Here is a 19,906-nt window from a genome sequence, read left to right on the forward strand (position 1 = left end):
TCTAATGCTTCCCACTTCGTAGAGGACAGAAATAACTGAAAATAAGGAAAGAGCTTTATGAGTAAATAGCACATTGCATATGGTGTATTGCTAAGCACTGAAATCTGTGTGTGTGTGTGTGTGTGTGTGTGTGTTGGAGAGAGAGAGAGAATGCTTGACTTTTTTTAGCCCACTTCCCCATGGACAGCTGGTCAAATTCCTAACTTGTGAGGCCGCTTGGATAGCAGTAGTGGGGTTTTGTAACAGAAGAACGCTTACTGAAAGCTTTGCACACGATACAAGTGATACAGAACACTCTTTAGAGGAAGTCTTGAGTTCCCTATATTCTGTAGACATATGATTCTTCTTCTTGAGTACTAGCAAGTCATTGCTTCCATACCTTTTTATCTCTTGTCAGCTGCCAAACCCCTTCTTTCTTTTTCTTTTTTGAAAAAATCCTCACCCATGCTTATTGATTTTAGAAAGGGGTGGGGAGAGGGGAGCGGAAGAGAGAGAGAGAGAGAGACATCAGTGTGAGAGAGAAACATCGATTGATTGCCTTCTGTACAAGCCCCAACCAGGGATCAAACCCCCAACCTAGGTATGTGCCCTGACCGGAAATCAGACCTGCAACCTTTAGGTGTACAAGACAACACTCCAACCATCTGAGCTACAATGGCCAGGGCACCAAACTCCTTCTTAAAGCAGGGGAGAGCCCTGGCCGGTTTGGCTCAGTGGTTAGAGAGTCAGCCTGTGGATCCGGGTCACAGGCTTGATTCTCAGGCAAGGGCATGTACTTGGGTTGCAGGTTCAATTCCCAGCCTTGGTCAGGGTTGTGCAGGAGGCAGCTAATCAATGTGTCTCTCCCACATCGATGTTTATCTCTCTCTCTCTCTCTCTCTCTCTCCCTTCCTCCCTCCCTCCCTTCCATTCTATCTGGAAATCAATGGAAAAATATCCTCAGGTGAGGACTAAAAAAAAAAACAAAACAGGGGAGAGGGAAGCTAAAATTACAAGCCTGGCCTCTACTTAAGAAAAAATAGGAGAAACCTCACTCGGTCTGTGGTACTGTCTCACCTGTGAGGCAGAGAAGCCAGCGAGTCCTGCGCCCAGTTGAGCCTTCAGTCTCTGGTCTTCCGCCACCGTGGAGTATTTAATCACATACAGGGTCCTGACTATGTCCTTGTCGCCTCCGACTGAGTGGCTACTAGCAATATTGTCCAGATGAAGGACAATCATGACAAGATGTTTAAGATGAGTGAAAAAGTCTTACTCCTATGTGTTGGAGAGTCTGGAGACACTGTACAGTTTGCAGAATATATCCAGAAAAGTGCAACTTTATAAGATGTGAAATGGTTATGAATTGTCTCCCACAGCAGCAGCTCATTTCACACTCTTGTATAACATAAAGTTTACCATTGTAACCATCTTTAAGCATTTTGTTCAGTGGCATCAAGTATATTCACATTGCTGGCAATCTCCTCACCATCCATCTCCAGATCCTCACTCGGGATATTTTTCCATTGACTTTTTAGATAGAGTGGAAGGGAGGGAGGGAGGAAGGGAGAGAGAGAGAGAGAAAGAGAGAGAGAGAGAAAGAGAGAGAGAGAGAGAGAGAGAGAGAGAGAGAGAGAGAGAGAGAGAGAAACATCAATGTGAGAGAGACACATCTATTGGTTGCCTCCTGAATGACCCTGACTGGAGCCAGAAATCGAACCTGCAACTCAGGTACTATGTGCCCTTGACTGGGAATCAAACCTGAGACCCTTCGATACACAGGCCAGTGCTCTAACCTCTGAGCCAAACCGGCCAGGGCATGGATGATCTTTTTTTTTTTTTATTATGAATTTTTATTTATTTTTTTGTTACAGATATTTTACCTTTTTACCCCATTGGCACCCCCCACCCTACCCCCCCTCCACCCTGTCCCCGGCTTAGTTGTCCATGTCCATTGGTCATGCATACATGCATATAAGTTCTGTGGTTTATCTCTTCCAACTCCCCCACCCCCCATCCCCTCTTCTGAGGGATGTCAGTCTGTGCCCTACTTCCATGTGTCTGGGTCTAGTGTATTCCTCAGACTGTTATGTTCATTATATTCCGTATATAAGTGAGATGGATGATCTTTTTTAAGGCTGTAGATACATTTTACCAAATTGCCCTATAGAAATAAATAATTGCTGTTCCTCGCAACAACTTGTTTATCTAGACATACATTCACTGAATAGTCTCATGTGTCAAGCAATGTACTAGATGCCCATAAATATATCAGTTAAGATGGTTTTGTTGCAAATTACAGAAAACCCAACACAAACTGACAAGCAATAGGCTTTTTTGTTTGTTTTTCTGAACCCAGCTCTGTTTCCTTCAGTAGGAATGTTTCCCTCTCTTTCTCTCTTACTTGTGTTCTCTCCAAGTATTGTTTTCATTCTCAAACAAGCTTGTTCCTTGAGGTATCAACATGATTATAGCAGCACTGTCCCCCTATTGACTCCATCCATGTCCAGGAGGGAGAGAGAGAGAGGGGGGGGGGAGAGAGAGAGAGAGAGAGAGAGAGAGAGAGAGAAGCCCCTCTTCCAGTAACTCTGAGAAAAGTCTTGTTATTTACTCAGATTGGGAAGGCTTAGAGCTCATGCCAACCCAAACCAATCAGTGAGGCCACAGGAATGGGATAATAACTGGCTGATTTAGGCCTGTGTCTTGTCCTCCACCCTGGGGCCAGGGGTGGGAGGAGCCCCATTCAGATCACAAAGACCACGAGCAGAAAATGAGCAAAGAAAATCAGGGCTGTTGCCAGAGAACAGGAAGGGACACTGGGGTGACAAAAACAATGTCCACTGTCATTCAGAGTGAGACTATACATAAGAAAGCATATCATACATTATATAGAAAAACAGTTAAAAAAAAGAGAGAGTCCTGGCCACTGTGGCTCAGTTGGTTGGAGAATAGTCCCATATACCAGAAGGTTGTGGGTTCATATCATACCTAGGTTGCGGGTTCGATCTCCAGCTGGGGTGTATGGGAGGCAACTGATCGATGTTTCTCTCTCACATTGATGTTTCTCTCTCTCCCTTCCTCTCTCTAAAACCAATAAAGTTACTCTTAAAAAAAAAAGAAAAGAGCCCTGGCCAGTTTGGCTCAGCGGTTGGAGAGTCGGCCTGCGGTACAGAGAGACCCGGGTTCCGTTCCCGCTAAGGGCACGTACCTCGGTTGCGGTTTGTCCCCGGCCCTGGTTGGTCGTGAGGGTGGCAGCCACTCGATGTGTCCCTTCACATCGATGTTTCTCTCTCTCTCTCCCTCCCGCTCCATCTGAACAAAAAATGGAAAAATGTCCTCGGGTGAGGAAAGAAAGAAAGAGAGAGAGAGAGAGAGAGAGAGAAGAAAGGAAGGAAGGAAGGAAGGAAGGAAGGAAGGAGGAAGGAAGGAAGGAAGGAAGGAAGGAAAGAAAGAAAGAAAGAAAGAAAGAAAGAAAGAAAGAAAGAAAGAAAGAAAGAAAGAAAGAAAGAAAGAAAGAAAGAAAAGAGCCTGGCTGATGTGGCTCAGTGGTTGAGCATCAACCCATGTACCAAGAAGTCGCCCATTTGATTCTCCGTCAGGGCACATGCTCAGTTTGTGGGCCAAATCCCCAGTAGGGGGACATGCAGGAGGCGGCCAATAAATGTTCTCTCTCATCAATGTTTCTCTCTCTCTCTCTCTCCCTCTCCTTTCCTCTCTCTGTAAAATCAATAAAGAAAAAGAAATTAGGCCCTGGCCGGTTTGGCTCAGCGGTTGGAGCGTCGGCCTGCGGTACAGAGAGACCCGGGTTCGGTTCCCGCTAAGGGTATGTATCTCGGTTGCAGTTTGTCCCTGGCCCTGGTTGGTCGTGCGGGTGGCAGCCACTCGATGTGTCCCTTCACATCGATGTTTCTCTGTCTTTCTCTTCCTCCCTCTTCCTCCCGCTATATCTGAACAAAAAATGGAAAAATGTCCTCGGGTGAGGATAAGAAAAAAAAAGAAAAAAAAGAAAAAAAATTAGAAAGAAAAGAATAGAAGAAAGGGAACAAAGTTCTGTTCGATATATCTTTTTTCTTTTTTACTGTATATAGTACCAAGAATTGTGGTAGGTAAAACAAATAAAAACCAAAACAAAAACAGTCTTGGCCTTTGTGAAACTTATATTCTAATGAGAAGACATATAAGCAACTCTAATAGGCTGAGTGGCAAGAGAGATGGGAGTGCTGCAGAAGCCCAGACAAGGGACCCCATAGCCCAGCCTGAGAACCCAGGAAAGACTTTCTAGAATAGGTGACACCTGGGCTGAACCTTCCTGTAGGACATGAAGAAATGTGAAAAGAGACTGCATAAAATGGTTGGAGGGGGATTATATAGTTCAGTATCCAAAAACTAACACCTAGTAAATGCTACTTTGTTCTAGACACTTCTCAGCCCTTTTTCTTTTTTTTAAGTTAATTAATTAATTTATTTTTGTTACAGATGTTTCTCCTTTCCCCCCACACTGATATTCCCCCTCCCCGTCCTGTCCCCAGCTTTGTTGTCCATGTCCACTGTTCATGCATACATGCATATAAGTTCTGTGGTTTATCTCTTCCCCCCACCCCCTCTTCTGGGGATTTCCACGTCTCTGGGACTACCCCATTCCTCAGACTGTTATGTTCATTATATTCCACAAATAAGTGAGATCATGTGATATTTGTCTTTCTCTACTTTCAGCCCTTTTTCTATAACATTTCATGTAATTAATATGTCCAGAAAATAGTGACTAGCCTGGCATTCTTGAAGGAAGGTTCATGAAAAGGAAAACAAATAAAAACAAGCAAACAAACCCAAAAAGATTGGGCTTAAAAAGTAGGTTGGGATCAGATTATGGAAGGGTGTTAAATACCTATATTATACTTAATTCAGCTAATCAAAATTTTGGGGCAAGGGTTTGACATGAACAAGGTTGTACTTTATAAAGGTTTTTCTGATTTGATGCCTTTAAGATGGTATGGAGTGGGGAGAACTGAAAGTGGAAGACCGTGGAAGAGGTTGTGAAGATACACCAACCAGAGGTCAAAAGAATTCTCTTCTGCCCTCCTGATTCTCATACTCTGCTGACCTTCTTGTAACTTCTCTCCATAGTGCCCTCTGGAATCTTGGTCTCATTGTACCATCTCTATTAATCTCTTTACTCTCCTCCTCCTTGCCTTAATTAAAATGTGTGGGTTCCCTCTACCCCCACTCCCTGCTCAGCAATCTACTTCTATTAAGCCCCCTTCCTAATGGATCCAGAGTTTGCCCATTTGCCAACCATTTCTAGCTCCCTCCATGCCAATTCCCTCTTCTTGTGAGGACAGTGTAATCCAGCCCTCCCCCATCTTCCAGACTTCACTCACTCTCCCCTCACTCACTCTCAGCACATTGCACTCTCCTGAAAGTTCTTTGATAATTGTCACTCAGATGCTAAGTCCACTGGGTTTCATATTTTAATTTGGGGCACTTGATTCTGTTGACCCACTGTTTCTTTTTCTTTTTTTTATTCCTCACCACAGGTTATTTTTCTATTTATTATCAGATAGAGTGGGAGGAAGGGTGGAAGAGAGAGAGAGACAGAGAGAAACATTGACGTGATAGAGCCACATTGATTGGTTGCCTCCTGCACGACCGGACCAGAGCCAGGATGAACTGCAACCAAGGTGCGTGCCCATGACCAGAATCAAACCTGAGACTCATTGGTCTGCAGGCTGACACTCTACCACTGAACCAGACTGGCCAGGGCGACCCACTGTTTCTTGACAGACTCACCAGAAGTTATTTTTTCCTGTTTCTCCTCATAGCCCTCTGGCCATTCTTCTGTCTCTTTTGCAATTTCTTTCTCTTCCCCACTTCTTTTTTTTCTTTTTTTAATTCCTCACTCGAGGATATTTTTCTATTTATCATCAGATAGAGTGGGAGGAAATGAGGGAGAGAGAGAGCGAGACAGACAGAAACACTGACGTGATAGAGCCACATGGATTGGCTCCTTCCCATGTGACTGGACCAGGGTTAGGACCAACCACAACCAAGGTACATGCCCTTGACCAGAAATGAACCCTCGCTCATTGTTCCTTGGGCTGAGGCTCTAACCGCTAAGCCAAACCGGCCAGGGCAGTCTTCCCCATTTCTTTTTTTTTTTTTTAATCCTCACCGGAGGACTTTTTTTTTTTTTTTCTCATTTTATGTTTAGATAGAGTGGGAGGGATGGAGGGAGGAAGAGAGAGAGAAACATAGATGTACGAGAGACCCATCGAGTGGCTGCCATCCACATGACTCCAACCAGGGCCGAGGACAAACTGCAACTGAGGTACGTGCCCTTAGTGGGAACCAAACACATGACTCTCTGGTCTGCAGGCCGACGCTCTAACTGCTGAGCCAAACCAGCCAGGGCACCCACACCTTTTTTTTTCTGCCTTGCTGAAGCAAGGCCACCAAAAATTTGGTTGCCTCTCACATGAAAAAAATGGGAGAGAGAGAGAACATTAGGGGGCCCACTTTTTTTTTTTTTTTTTTTGTATGTGCCTGTAGCGGGAACCGAACCCAGGACTCTCTGGTCCTCAGGCTGACACTCCAACCTCTGAGCCAAACTGGCCAGGGCTCCACTTCTTAAATGTAAGCATGTCTTGGTCTTTTCCCTCAGCCATCTTCCCTCACTCACCTTCAGTGCTCTTCCAGTGGTTTGAATCACCACTTACGTGTTGGTGAGCTGACAGTTCTCAAATCCACAATGCCAACTGCAGGCTCTCTCCTGAGCTTTAAATCTTCTCGTTCAACTAGGCAGCATTAACTCAATGTTGCACTGAAACTCCACTTCCGTGTACCCAACAGAATGGACTCTTCCATGGACCCAGGCATCCAAGCAGAAACCTGGACGTCACTTTAACTCTTCAAATACAGTGAGCACTTTTATTTTATTTTATTTATTTATTTTTTATTTTTGCAGACAGAGCAGGAAGGAGAGAGGGAGGAAGAGAGAGAGACAAACATCGATGTGAGAGAGAAACATTGAATGGCTGCCACCCACACAACCCCAACCAGGTCAGGGACAAACTGCAACCGAGGTACGTGCCCTTAGCGGGAACCGAACCCAGGTCTCTCTGGACTGCGGGCTGACGCTCTAACTGCTGAGCCAAACCAGCCAGGGCTACAGTGACCACTTTTAACCATTCACTGCACGTTGTTAATTCTGCCTTTTCTCTCTCTTTCATAGCTCTGTCATCCTCTCCATTTTCACTATAACTTATTTAATTTAGGTTCTCATTATCCTTTGCCTAAAATGTTAGATTTTTATTTTAAAATTTTTCAAATAGACAGAGTATAATGAACCCCTATATTTCCATTATCTGGATTGAACAGTTATTAAATTTTTGCCATATTTACTTCATATATTATTCCTACTGTATTTTAGAGCAAATCCAGACATCATGACTTTTCACTCATGAACACTTCATTATGCTATATTACATTACCATAGTAACATTATCACACCTAACAAAATTAACAGTAATGTCTTTTTATTATCTAATATTCTGTCTTCAAAGTTTTCTCTTTACTGTTGTTTGGTTTGAACAAGAATCCAAACCAGGTCTATACATTGCATGTAGTGGAAGCCTTTTGGAAACTAAAATAGTCTCTCCCTTTGATCCTTCCCATTGACTTGTTGAAGAGATCGGGTCAGCTATCTTACCTCACCTACATTTTGCAGTTTTCCCCCGCGGTCTCTTTGCCTTGGGTCTTGCTCTTTCTCGCCCCTTCCCCAGTCTGTCTTGCATACTGTCATCAGAGCCATTCTTCTAAAATGCAGTTTGGGTCATGTTACTTTCCGCTTGAAACTCTTCAATGGTTCCAGTGAGCTGCCATGATAAAATTCAGACTTTTCCTGTGTCATATAATGTTTTCACTGATCTCTACCTAAATTTCCAATCTCACCTTTGGTTGATGCTTCTTCATATTATGCAGGCCAACTCCTCACCCCAACCCCCCCAAAAAAACCAACAACAACACCAGACTCACTCTCTGTCTGAATACCATGTATCTGCCTCACTTCCACCTGGAAAATGGGTTTATTTCCCAAAGTGCAGCTCAAGTATCACCTCCACTATGATGTTTTTCTGATTCCTTAAACCCCACCAAAGGAAACTTGACTACATCTCCTCCTTTCATCCTGGTCCCCATGGTGCCCCACTGCACATAAGTGTTTGCACTGCTGGCTCCTTCTGAAGCTCCCTGAGGCTGGGTCCTATTCATTGTACTAGCTTGATCAGCCCCCAGGTGTGTAGAAAAAATGGGCTTTTAATAAATGCTTATGAGTAGGTGAATTAATGATAAATGAATGGGTTTACATTACAACCTGGGAAACAGTAGATTTGTTCCCAGAAGAAATTCCTAACAGTCTCTCCTGCTCACAGCTCTTGAGGCCATGTAAAGCCAGATTTAGGTCAAGGTCAGAGCCATTCTTATTTGAGAGCAGGACCCCAGACCTCCAGTCTGTTGAGTTCCATCCTATGCCCCTATGAGAATCATGTGGCTTTGGGTGACTCAGGTTTTATTATAAGGCCATTGGATTCTCAGTAAAAGGAAGCATTTCTGAAAACATAGCCCTTGGGTGAAGAGACTTCCTTTCTCAAAAAAGTTGCTTTCCTGGCCAATAGGATTTATTATCAAGAATAGTACTTCATATTTGCCCTGGCCGGTTTGGCTCAGCGGTTAGAGTGTCGGCCCGTGGACCAGAGAGTCCTGGGTTCAGTTCCCACTAAAGGCATGTTCCTCAGTTGCAGTTTGTCCCCGGCCTCGGCTGGGGTTGTGTGGGTGGCAACCACTCGATGTGTCTCTCTCACATCGATGTTTCTCTCTCTTCCCCCCTCTCTCCTTCCCACTCTGTCTGAAGATAAATGCAAAAATGTCCTCAGGTGAGGATAAAAAAAAGAAAAAAAAGAATAGTATAGCCCTGGCCAGTTTGGCTCAGCGGTTGGAGCGTTGGCCTGTGGACCAGAGAGTCCCGGTTTCTGCTAGGGGCACATATTCCTCCCCCCCCAAATAGTATAAACTAAGAAAGGCAGGTTAGTGACAAAGCTGATTAGCAGGCTATTGCTCAGTGCCAGGTGTTTCAAGTCTGTGAACTAATTTCATGACACTGTGCATGTGGCCTCCCTCTTTTGGCCTGTGCTTTTTCATCTTCCAAAGGAAGATGTTGGACTCTAAGGTCATTTACAGCTCTACCATTTTATTTTTTTAAGTTTATTTTGTTAATCCTCACCTGAGGATATTTCTCCATTGATTTTTATTTTTATTTTTATTTATTTATTTTTTGTTAATTCTCACCTGAGGATAATGTCCCCATTGATTTTTAGAGAGAGTGGCAGGGAGGGAGGAAGAGAGAGAAACACTGATGTGAGGGAGACACATTGATTGGTTGCCTTCCTCATGTAACCCAACCGGGCTGGCAATCAAACCTGCAACCCTGGTACATGCCCTTGAGCAGGAATTGAACCTGAGATCCTTGAGTACACAGGCTGATGCTCTAACCACTGAACCACACCAGTCAGGGCAAGTTCTATCATTTTATTATCTAATTCTTTTTTTAAAAATATAATTTTTCTTTGCTGATTTTTAGAAAGAGATGAAGTGAGAGGGAGAGAAAGAAACATTGATGATATAGAATATCCACTGGCCACCTCCTGCATGTTTGTCCCCAACTGGGGATCAGGCCCACAACCTGGGCATGTGCGCTGACCAGGAATCGAACAGGCAACCTCTTGGTGCATGGTTCGATGCTGAACCACTGAGCCACACTGGCCGGGCTATTATCTAATTCTTATTTAATATCATTATAACATGTTTTTGATATGATAAAGATTTGAGGATTATTAATGGCATTTTAAAGATGTGGAAACTGAGGGGAGTGGGAAAGGGATTTGCTTCTGACACGTGGAGGTAGTGCAGGGGCCTGAATCCTTCCCAAGCTCTGTTTCATTAGCAATCAATATTCTTTTTTTTTTATTCAGGTGGAACTATAGTATTTTTCCCCTTAGAAAAGCTGGTCTGCTTGCCCTGACCAGTTTGGCTCAGCAGTTAGAGTGTCAGCTGGTGGATCAAAGAGTCCCGGGTTCGATCTCGGCCAAGGGCATGTATCTCGGTTGTGGTTTGTCCCTGGACCCAGTTGGGGTTGTGCAGGAGGCAACTAATCAATGTGTCTCTCTCACATCAATGTTTCTCTCTTTCTCTCTCCCTCCCTCCCACTCTGTCTGAAGATAAATGGGAAAAATATCCTCGAGTGAGGATTCTTAAAAAAAGAAAAAGAAAAGCTGATCTGCTTTGTCCCCCAGGCCTGTAGAAAAATACAAGGGTCAGAGTATTAACATGAAAGACTTTAGAGCGCACTTATTCCCCTTCCACAGCCTGTGAGGGTTTGAGTCTCATATTGTCGAAAGTAAGAAAAGTCAGTGGGCTGAGACTGCCGGGGGACATAGAACAAGGCTGGAGGAGAAGGAAAACAGATTTGAGCTGCTGGGGATGCAGGGTCTGTGGACTAAGATGGGGGTTGGGGGTACCGATCCCAAGGGCATAATGACAAGGTCAGCCTCATCTCTTCTCTGTTCTTGGCAACAGCCAGTCTAGCTAGAAAGAGCAATCTGTCAAGTCTAATTAGAGTAGAAGAAAGTGAACAATGGGCGCCCAGCTCTAAAATGACAGCTCAGTTTAACCGTGTGGAGGAGCTTGGAAGGGCTGTGTGCTTTGTGTGCTTGGACCTGGTTCCTTCAGATGTGTCCTTGCTGAACTCAAATTGCAAAACAACTTAAACTGGATTCTTATTTACTTCACCAGGAGCCTTCAGGTCCCCGAGCTTTTTAACATATGCATATCCAGCAAAAGCAGAAGAGAACATGGCTGTGTTTCAAAGGTGAGGCTCTGATTGAAACTAGTTACATCCTGTAGTGTGGACACTGTGCTATGTGCATGCAATTGATATTTATTAATTTGTGTATGTTTCTTTTTGTGTTCAATTATATTGATGATATTAATGTTTTTCCTATTACTTTTGCAACCCTTTTTATTAAAAGGCTTATCATTGGATTCTTGAAATTTCAGAGCAGCCTGAAATTTCAGTGAAATTACAAATAAGCACATTTTAAGATGCAAAAAATTAAATTATATTTTTAGCTTATACTTTAAATGGACTACATAATTTGGATATTTTAGTTCTTGCATGAAAAATGTGTTTCACAGGAAAAGGGTATATTTATAAATGGAATCAAATAAATATATCCCTTTAAATAAATAGCTGAACACAGGAATGAAGCTTAGAAACTGCATGTGCATAATCTAAAGACTCAAATAACAAAGGCCTATATATCGAAGACTAATAGTTTGTTAATTTAATTATGCCTCAGTGTGGGGCACTCAGATATTGTAAAGGTTTGAGGAAAAAAAAATGGTTTTCTAAAGTAGGAGAGAAAGAATGAGAAAAGAGTAAATATAAATGCAATTTAAAGGTTATAAGTCTCAGTTGGCATGATTTTGTTATTCTTTCCTGTGTATTATCTCATTTAATCCTCGAAGAACCTTGTGAAGTACGTTACTCTCATCTTTACTCCATAAATTAAGGGAAGTAAGGCCCCGAGAAATTAGCCCAAGGTTACAGAGAAATGCAGAGTCCAGCCTTGAATCCAGACCGTCTGGCTCCAAGTCTGGTATACTTCTCAGCACTGCATTTCTGGTACAGTCAGAAGACATTACATTTTTAAAAGCATCCAGTTTAATAATAATAATGCCAACAGGAGGACTTTCTTCTAATTTATTGATCTTTTATAGACCTGAATGAAGCAGTAGATTTTAGTTTGGTGTATTTGTACCACTTACCTATACTGCATATTGTTAACCTTTTATTTTCTAACAGCATCACTTGTTTCTTTTCTATCCTTTATTTTTATTTTTTCTCTTTACACACATGTATTTGAATAAATTATCTTGTACAAAGATAAAGGAAAAATCTGACAATGCTATGCACCTCATCCTGGATCCAGACCTTCTCCCCAAAGAAACCAGTTATCAGTTTGGGGTATAACAAACTTGTTTTTTATGTGTGTTTGTATCATTTTGTGTGTGTGTGTGTGTGTGTGTGTGTGTGTGACTTTTAAAAACATAAGTGGTGCCATGCTGTACTTTTAATTCTGCAACTTGCTTTTTAATTTTTTTTAACTTACTATGCCTCCTGCAGATCTTTTCATGGCAATATGTTTAAATCTAATTCATTATTTTTATTTTTATTTTTTATTTTATTTTTTTTTTATCCTCACCCGAGGACATTTTTCCATTTTTTGTACAGCTAGAGTGGGAGGGAGAGAGAGGAAGAGAGAGAGAGGGAAACATCGATGTGAAAGGGACACATCGAGTGGCTGCCACCCGCACGACCAACCAGGGCTGGGGACAAACTGCAACCGAGGTACATGCCCTTAGCAGGAACCGAACCCGGGTCTCTCCGGACCACAGGCGGACGCTCTAACTGCTGAGCCAAACCGGCCAGGGCTAATTCATTATTTTTAATTATTACATAGCATTCTATGCACTGTCACTTTTACTTTTTCTATCTACATTGATTTTGAAATGCCTTAGTGACATAGCAAGTCAAAATTTAACCATACTTGTTTTTATGGGACATGGAGAGACAGGCATGTGCTTTATGGCTCATTGGAGTGTTAATAAATAAGAAGGGAAGGAAAATAAGAAGTACCTACCCATCGCTCTGAGCTGAAATGAGAGGCCTAGGGCAGGCACAGTATTATCAGTAGATCTGTTGCCCTCAGGAGCAGAATTTTAGCCTTTACTTTTTTTTTTTTGAACCCACCTGTTCTGCAGAGAAATATTTCTTATACACAAGAAATAGTATAAATAACACACTTGACAGGGTGCTGTGAGGATGAAATGAGAATGCATAGAGAAACCACCAAAACCATGCATACTGAGACATGTAAGTTATAAATTGTGTTTGCTTATCCTTTTCCTTCTCTCTCCCTTCCTGCTCAGATATTACATTGTAGCAACTCCTCAAAGAAGGGTAGTTAGTACATGAAGCTACAAATGTTGCTATTAGATATTTGGGAGCAGGAATGTTCCTTTGGAGACTGACAGATCTCTGGATACAAGTCCTCATGCTGCTATTTATGAGTTGTGTGACTTGGGTAATGTTTTGTCATATGTAAATAAGGGCAGTAATAATAGGAAACTTAGCCTGTAGGTTTGTGGTGAGGTTTAAATGAGATATGTATGTAAAGTATTTATACAGTTTCTGGTATATAGGAAAGTCAGCTGCTGTCACTGTAAATCAGAGAAGTTGAAATATCCTCACTTCTGTTTTCTGTCTATAAAGTATCACTATCCAGTTTCCTCAGATGTGATGATAAAGGCAGGCCTGATCTCAGGATTAAAGCGCAGCCATTCATTGTCCCTTTAGTCTATAATTTCTTTCTTTCTTTTTTTTAAAGCAAGCATTCCCTGAGCATGTACTGCATGTCTAATACCTGCTGAGTACTATGTGAAACATAAAGGAAGAGCTGACGGTTGTTAAGATCAAGTGCCTTAATGTACAAGGTTGATACTGGAAAGAATTTGTAATCTGTCAAATGAAAGGCTTTCTGTTATAGGCTCCCTGGGTAACAGATATTAACATAAATACAGGGTAGTATTATGGATATACATGCCCAGTGGCTATTTTATCAAAATTTTCTGTTAATTATAAGGATATATACATGTATACCTTTAACATCTGCTTATTTGTTCCTTATCTAGCTTCAGGATTATTTTGGAAGCTGGCCAGGGTCTCATCTATTGAACTTGAGCCATTAGATCATAGGCTAACACGGGGCAGGCTTCCTAGCTGGGGTTGCTCTCACTTCCTCTTGGGAGTGCTGAAAATGAGGCCGCCCGGAGCTGGTGAGGAGCTGCTCTCCACATGGTCTAAGGTTTGAGTAGAAACACACAGATATTCTGTTTTTCCAGACAAAATAGCTGATATTTATCGATTGATTAAAATCCCCAAAGAGTAGGAACTGTCTTAAGGAGTCTGAGGATGAAAACAAAATTTAAAAAATAAAAATAAATAAAAAAGAGTCTGAGGATGCCATGTGAAGGGACTGAAAGTACTTATTTTGATGGGGGTGAGGGGGTAACCCCCTAGGAAATAAACCTATAGTATTTTCAAAAGGTCAGCCTAGTCCACCTCAGCCCAGTCATCTTTCTCTGACCCATAGAGCCTATTTTCTGTTGTGTGTGTAACCCCATTCCAGCAGGCTCCACTGGACATAAAAGGCCATCTCAAGCTCTCAGCTGTCAAGTGCAGAAGTCATGTGTGCTTTGGTTTAAGAATCAGTCCAGGGTCCTGGCTGGGTAGCTCAGTTAGTTAGAGTGTCATCCTGATCCTCCAAGGTTCTGGATTCGATCCCCAGTAAGGGCACATACAAGAATCAACTAACGGTTTTGCTCAACGGTGTGAGCATCGGCCCTTGGACTGGAGGGTTGCAGGTTCGATCCCCAGTCCTGGTCAGGTTCTTGAGGGAGGCAACCAATCAATGTCTCTCTCTCTCTCTCTCTCTCTCTCTCTCTCTCTCTCTCTCTCTCTCTCTCTCTCTCTCCCCCCCTCCCTCCCTCCCTCCCACGCTATCTAAAAATCAATGGAAATATATTCTTGGGTGAGGATGAACAAAAGAATCAACCAATGAAATCATAAGTAAGTGGAACAATAAAAATTTATCTTTCTCTCTTTCTACCTTTCCCTCAAATCAATAAGTTAAAACATTTTTTGGCCCCGGTTGGTCATGCGGGTGGCAGCCACTCGATGTGTCCCTTTCACGTCGATGTTTCTCTCTCTCTCCCTCCCACTCTGAATAAAGAATGGAAAAAAGTCCTCCCATGAGGAAGAAAAAAAATTATAAAAAGAACCCAACATTTAAAAAAAAAAATCAGTCCAGATAGCAGATGCTCTGAGTGCTTGGACAGTGGCATGCTTATTCAGGAACAAGCACCCTTTGTCTTAAATCACTTAAATCAGGGATAGACCATTTTGAATGTTTTTAGTTTTAAAGGAGCTATGTTAAATCATTCTTATAAGAAAAGAAATCACATTGTGAAAAGGTGTAATTTTTCAGAGCTCTTATACTGCTGAAGGGATCTCTTAGCAGACAAAGAAATTTGCTCATTAAATCATACCTCTGTGAAGAAGAGATTCTTACGTGTAAGAGGTAGGATATGTAATTAGATTAACTGGGATTCAAAACACCTTTGTCTCTACCACCCTTTCTGAAGGTGACCTTCTTATTTCTAATTTTATTTAATAAAGAGGTGCACCTTTATGAAATTTTTGCCTTGAAACCCAGAATGAAAGATTGCAACACATTAGAATTCTATAGTTTGACCCCGCTTTTCACTAGCAGAGTTCAGGGCTCCAAAAATATGCTTTTCAAATCATTATTGGCAATGAATTTATTCTGCCCTCCTGCAAGAGGTAAAAGCAGCTGGTGTATGAAACTTGAGAAAAAGCCCATTTTCCAAGGAAGAACAAAGAGAAAGGGGATACCCCTCCCCCTTGGAGAATCCACTTTGCTTTGTCTGAGCTGACTGCCTTTGAGGAGGGCAGCTGAGAGGGTTAGAGCTGGTTCAGCAGTCCTGGGGATGTGGGAAGACGTGTGTCTGCCTGCACAATGTGAATGTTATCAGCTGTCCTCTTTCCGTATGCTCTCCCCCAAGGACACTTATAACACAGTAATAGTCAGGGAGACATTCCTCTCCTTTACTTCAGTTTCTCTGCAAATAAACAAATGTCAGGCATCATCTTGGATCCTGTCCCTGGAAAAGAAAAAAAATTTAGAGATATTCTAAATTAAAATTACAGCAGCTTGAAAGTGAGAGAAAGAGACAGAACATTTAGCCTGTTAAAAGTTGTAGACCAGCTCTGACAAAAGACTGCTCACATTTCCTGTATATCTGTTGAAATTTTGGATTCATTTCTAGGTGGCTATTTCCAAGATTACCCAAAAGAGAGAATAGCCAGGTGCCATTGAACCCCAGGAGCCTCCACTCGTCATTTACACATGAACTTTCCAATCTGCTGCCCACAGCTAATCCACAGGTGCAAACACTTCTTCAAGGACTCTGTTGCACCTGCCTGACAACTAGCCACGCTCACCATCTCCCATCTTTTGTCTATAGCTAATGTAAATCTTTTCAGAATGGCTTGCACCTGTCTCCCCTATACCTGATCTATAAAAACACATGCAAAACTCAGGCTCTGGGACGATGGACATATTGTCTTTTCTACCTAGCCAGGCTGCTAGTGGTTTAGACTCCATGCCCTAAAACCATTCTTCTTCTTTTTTAAAAAAAAAAATTTTTTTTATCCTCACCTGAGGACATTTTTCCATTTTTTGTTCAGATAGAGTGGGAGGGAGGGAGGGAGAGAGAGAGAGAGAGAGAGAGAGAGAAACATCAACGTGAAAGGGACACATCGAGTGGCTGCCACCTGCACAACCCAACCAGGGCCGAGGACAAACTGCAACCGATGTACGTGCCCCCTTAGAAGGAAGCAAACCCAGGTCTCTCTGGACCGCAGTCCGACACGACACTCTAACCGCTGAGCCAAACTGGCCAGGGCCATTCTTCTTCATTTTGCTGGCAATGGCCTATAAACACTTTATTTTATTTTATTATTATTTTTCTGTCCTTTTTTTTAAAAAAAAAATCCTCACCCGAGGATATTTTCCTATTTATCTTCAGATAGAGTGGGAGGGAGAGAGTGGGAAAGAAAGGAAGAGAAAGGGAAACATCAATATGAGAGGGACACATCAACTGGTTGCCTCCCATATGACTCTGACCAGGGCCAGGGACGAACCGCAACCAAGGTACATGCCCTTGGTCGGAATCAAACCCACAACTCATAGGCTGACACTCTACCACTGAGCCAAACTGGCAGGGCCTTAACCCTTTATTTTAAAAAGACTTTCAGCCATGGAAGTTAAATTTTTTGTTTAACACCCTTACTATATCCATTCCTCTTGGTCCTCCAAACACTGAACTCTTGGTGCTCATCTGCTTGGATCCAGATTGTGAAGACTACAGCCCCAGTGGTCATGTACAGGACTTGGGAGCCCACTCTTTCTTCTCCAGGACCCCCAAGAAGCCTTCTGTTCCAGCTGGGTTCCTAATTATGGTGTTTCTGGTGCTGCTGGATGAAACAGAGGGCCCTATTTTGAACCAAGGCCTATAATTTATGCCTATAGCTATGCCCTGATGGGAGATGGGAATTTTCACGTCAGAGAACAGAGACCTGATAAACAGCAGGACTAGTCCAAATTGTTACCAACCGAAGGGTGGATTCTGCCTTTCCCCGGATAGAAATCATGGGAAACAACAAACAGAAAAGGTTTATTAAGCCTAGAGGGAAGAGTCAAAGCTTGATGCACCAAGGGAGTGCACACTGAAAGCAGATGTGGCTCCCAGAACCGCCACCGAATGCATTTATATAGCACTGGGTGAGTCCATTTCCTGGTTGATCTTTCAGGTCTCTTTTGGTGGGCTGGCATCAGCTGGTAAAACAGTGGGGCTACATGTTTTGACATACTGCACATGTCTCATTAGCATCTTAAATCTCCACTCAGGGGTGTGTTTTTTACTATTATAATGAGTATGTCACCATAAGGCTAGTCTTAAAAGCTACTGTGCAAGCACAATTTTAGAAACTTTCCCTTAGCCTGAATGCATCCTTTCTTCAATGGAAAGCATTCATAGCTCTGTGTTTTAATTGGTAGGGGGTTGAAACGGTATGCTACGATTCTGGCTTTGTGGCTGATCATGGCTCATGCTGCTTTCTTGCAGGTGCCTCCTACAAAATAAAACTGTCCACTTATGGGTCTTCACTCCCTTACCAGAAGAAAAACAGAGATGTACAATTCTAACACTTAATGCACTGAATCTCTGTAAGTGGAAGGGACAAAAAGGTTATTATCACATCATTTGGGCAACCTGAAGGACAGAACTCTATAAGAGAAAGCATCAGCTTGCCTGGTGGTGTGGCTCAGTGTCTGAGCATCAACCCACGAACCAAGAGCTCTTTGGGTTCAATTCCCAGTCAGGGCACATGCCCAGGTTGTGGGCCTGATCCCCAGTGGGGCGCATGCAGGAGGTGGCCAATTGATATTCTCTCATTGATGTCTTTATCTCTCTCCCTCCCCTTTCCTCTCTCTCTAAAATCAATAAAGAAAAATTATTTTAAAAGAGAGAGAGAGAGCATCTGTTTAATGAAGGGCAGCATAAAACTCTATGCAGTATAAAAATGGGGAAGCTGCACTTTGGCATCATCTTGCAAGTTACAATTCCCAGCAGTCGCGCTGGCTCAAGAGGAGAAGTGCATTTCATCTTTCAGTGTGCTTCAGCCATAGGGGGAGAAAGGTGGTACCACAATTCTCTCCCAGTGGATGCTGATGACGTGTTCTGAGCAGATGGTTGCAGAGGCTCCTGTCAAATGAGTGAAGAGAAAAAGGAAGTGGGGAGAGGAGGAGGGACTCTAAAATGGCACTGCAACAATCCTGGAATAAAAATGAGGGGCCATAAAAAATTTTTAATGAGGGGCCATAGTGAGAAATAAGCACACCCACCACCTTCGAACCTCAATCCTCTGTCTGTTTCTCCAATATGCTTCTGATAACCTCTTTTAATATTTTGTAAATAACTTAAAGCAGGATAAGATAAATGAAAGAGAGCCCCTATCAGGTTCTATTTTTCACTCTCTTTTAGAATTGTCTTAAATAACAATCATACCACATAAACCAAATCCACCCCGTTTATGCTTTAGGAAGCATTAAAAACAGCCTAACCCTTTGAAACATTGTATACCAAAACCATTATGAACCTCTAGGTTTCTCTTATCAACACAAAGGCTGCTCTGGTTGTGCCCGTGACTTTCAGTTTTGTTTGGTGGAGGCCCAATGTGCTGTGTCCTGCAGGAGTACAACGGAGTGTCAGCCCGGTCTGAGCATTCGCTGGAGCGAAGCCGCAGGCTTTGGCTCTCCCTTTTCACCAGCAGACGGCGCTATTTTCGGGGCTTCCCCAGACACCGCCCTGCCCCGCGCACGAAGGTCACTTCCGCCGCGGCCCAGCGAAACTGCCTTGCGCCACGCCTTGCTGGTCTTTTAGAGGCAGCCAGCGCTGCTGCCTGCTAGCATTTTTGAACCACTATGACCTTGTGATAGTTTATGATTCTTGGAAATTATGTCCTTTGAAAGGGTAGAAATCCTTAAAAAAAAAAAAAAGTATTTGGTATTGCGTAATCACTAAATTTTTTTAATAACTCAAATGAATTTCAACTTAGTAAAATAAAGATATCCTCTGACGAGAGAGAAACAGAGAGACAGAGAAAGCAATATATGTTGAAAAATTAGAATGCTTAAAAAAAAAAATCTTCCTGTTTATTCCAGACTCTTCTGCAGGCCTACAGAGCAGCTCGCTAAAATTCACCTGCGGCGCCATCTGCCGGCCGCGCCGCCCCGCTGCAAGGCCCTGCCCATGAAGGAGAGACCGCGTTGCAGGTGATGGCCCAACCTTTGCCTGGGAAAGACTCTGGTACCAAGGTAGCATTGACATTCAGTCAACTTATCAAAAATGAGACTAAGCTGACCTTCTACAAGAAAATGGTCTCAGTTTTGAGAATTCCTTGGCATAAATGAAGTGGCATATGTTTTTTAGGTGTCTTGCTAGAAAAACGTGGGGCTTTGGGAGAAGAGGAAGCATAATTCATTTCATTACACCCACCCGTCTATCATGTGCAGGGCTGTAAACTAAAACTGTATTTTCCATTACTGTACATATCAGGAACAGGAGTCACAATGTATTTATTCTCTAATGGAACTGATTTTGCTGAATGCAAGGA

At 42.7% G+C, this 19,906-nt stretch overlaps 1 long non-coding RNA gene across 1 annotated transcript; it reads left to right on the forward strand.

The window, feature by feature from the left end:
* The first annotated feature begins 6,822 nt into the window (after positions 1-6,822).
* LOC118623168 lies at positions 6,823-19,543 on the forward strand. Its single transcript, XR_004958247.1, has 3 exons — positions 6,823-6,890; positions 10,819-10,894; positions 19,455-19,543. It is a non-coding gene; the product is annotated as an uncharacterized LOC118623168 (long non-coding RNA).
* The last annotated feature ends 363 nt before the right edge of the window (positions 19,544-19,906 follow it).

This window comes from Molossus molossus, unplaced genomic scaffold (assembly GCF_014108415.1).
Source record: "Molossus molossus isolate mMolMol1 unplaced genomic scaffold, mMolMol1.p scaffold_m16_p_10, whole genome shotgun sequence".
NCBI lineage: Eukaryota > Metazoa > Chordata > Mammalia > Chiroptera > Molossidae > Molossus > Molossus molossus.